Source organism: Megalops cyprinoides, chromosome 9, assembly GCF_013368585.1.
Source record: "Megalops cyprinoides isolate fMegCyp1 chromosome 9, fMegCyp1.pri, whole genome shotgun sequence".
Lineage (NCBI taxonomy): Eukaryota > Metazoa > Chordata > Actinopteri > Elopiformes > Megalopidae > Megalops > Megalops cyprinoides.
Genome location: NC_050591.1, coordinates 37,509,075 through 37,511,394, shown reverse-complemented (window position 1 = coordinate 37,511,394; position 2,320 = coordinate 37,509,075). Strand labels below are relative to the sequence as shown.

The window sequence follows — 2,320 nt, the reverse complement described above, 5'->3', positions numbered from 1 at the left end:
GCTAATGTTAGCCACAGTTACATGCTGGGACAGAAAGGCGTGAGAGAAGAAGCGGTGCGCTATGCATATGCCCGGACTGCACAGTCCAGATGGCGCTGTCAGTCAGTTATGCTTTGAAAGTGGATTACTTCATGGGGAAATTTCGTCTCATAAGTTACAGACTGCAAAAAAATACCCATGAAAAGCTGAAATATCAGTGAGAAAATCAAACCGATGTTGACACCGGCAAGACATCTCTGTAGGCCATGTTTTCCTTCAGATGAACGGCACTTTTAGAAGCCGTTATTCTTTGCTCTCCGTCACGACACTATGTGTGCACTGTCACGATAAAATCATGCCCAACATGCACTGAGATTTAGTGCTAGATAAAGAGAATAGTGGTGGAAGAGGAACGGACACTATAAATCTAGAATGTGTTTGGTGTTTTGTAATACTTAAATATATCAGTGTATTGTATTTATCGTTCATTGTCTTATTACAGTTAAGTTTTTCAAAGTTAACCCGTTTGATACGCGCTGTTACCAATTTGCATGTGAAAATATGAAATATTAGTTCTCTGTCAATAACTGTCTTCTCATTAATTCTTGTTCTGCTTCCTTCTGCAGTCACACGATTGTTCTTTTTTCCTGTGATGCAGAGGGGGGTAAAGTACAAGTTAATAGGAAACATGAATTCAACCGCTCGTCCGCTTTTTAAATCTTTAATTGTTCCGCGCAGTCCCGCCCTCTTCTCCACCCCTTCCCCGGCATTACGACGATATATTATAGTGTGCGGGCTCCCCAGCCTCCGACACTAGCTCTGGGGTCTGCATCGGATTGCAACTTTGAAGACACAACAGCTGAGTACCAACATCATGGAAGGAGGCCAAGCCCGATCCAGCGTGCCCACCTACTTGGCTTGGTCCATTTTAAACACACTCTGCTGCTGTTTCCCTCTCGGAGTCGCCGCGATTGTTTATTCCAGCAAGGTAGGTTACAGATACAGTGAAATAATAATTATTAAAATGTATAACAACTATCTTACCAACTATCATTACAAGTGCATTTTAAAAGGTTGAAAGTATTAGGTTAAGTGACCGAGCCAACTTTAACTCTCGTTTGTTGAAGGCGAATAGTGCGAATTCTGTGGGAGACTCGGCCACTGCGCAGGATGCCTCCCGGACCGCCAGGAACCTGAATATCGCTGCGCTTGTGTGTGGAGTTATTCTGTTGATAATTATCATTGTGGTCCAAGTCCTCAAACAGCAATAATACAAGAGGAAGACCGTCCTGGATCATCAAAATCTTTGAGGACATTATCTTTCTATCATTTCTGCTGCAACCTTTTCTGTAGAGTATAACCAAAACCAGCTGTACTCTTTTAATGTAAACACAAGCAGGAACGGGACGCTGCTTAAAATTTAAAGTCACGGGAAAGATGGGATAAAGGGATTCATCATCAGATATTGTAAGAGCCATGTGTATAGCTTTTAGCTCTTGAAGATTGTCGCTTAATTGTCTTTGTGGCTTGTCGCACTGTGTAATAAAGGCTCACAAAAGTCAGAACGCAGTTGCTTGTGTCTGACCTTGCTTGAAAGTGCGTCCAGTTTGCAGACGCGTGGTACCACGTTTTCTACGCATGTTGACAGTCATCTTGTTCCAGTTACTTATGCATTGAAATAATGTATTTATCAGTGAAAATGCACTTTACAGATTTCGTGAAGAATTTACATATTTGAAAGAGGTATTCCTGAAATGCAAACAGCTCGAGAGGAAAATAATTCGGTGTGAATTTGGAGAAGGAAATGGGTTGAAAGTCGTTATTCTTGCTTTAAATATAAGACAATTCCAAAAGTAATGCAAAAATTAAACCCTCGAAAAAGACCAACGCCCACCCCTTCCTGACCCCGCCCCTTTCTGGAGGCAGGCAGTGAGGTAATCGCGGGGAGTTGGACAATAACGGTCGGATCGACGTGGAGCTCCACCAGGAATGCAATCAGGGGAGAGAAATCTGATCATATTTGGAAGGATAGATGTAACACATGCAAACAGCCAAAAACAGATTTTTTTTCACACAATCTATTGGACTCCCTCCAAATCATGAAAAGCAAGTCTAGATAATCTAAATAATTAGACAGATAGTCTAAATCAGTGTTTCTCAATCCTACTCCTGGAGCCCCCCTGTCCTGCATATCTTCTATCTATCCTTGCTCACACCTGATTGAAATTAGTGTGATGCTCTTGATTAAATCTGGTGTGCTCAACTAATCAAAAGTGCCACTGATGAGTTGAGTCAGGTAGGTAGAGCAGGGAAAGATGGAAAACATGTGAAGTGGGGGGGG

The 2,320-nt window shown here is 42.2% G+C and overlaps 1 long non-coding RNA gene across 1 annotated transcript; it reads left to right on the top strand.

Moving 5' to 3' along the window:
• The first annotated feature begins 774 nt into the window (after positions 1 to 774).
• Positions 775 to 1,541, top strand: LOC118783606. Its single transcript, XR_005005197.1, has 2 exons — positions 775 to 967; positions 1,107 to 1,541. It is a non-coding gene; the product is annotated as an uncharacterized LOC118783606 (long non-coding RNA).
• The last annotated feature ends 779 nt before the right edge of the window (positions 1,542 to 2,320 follow it).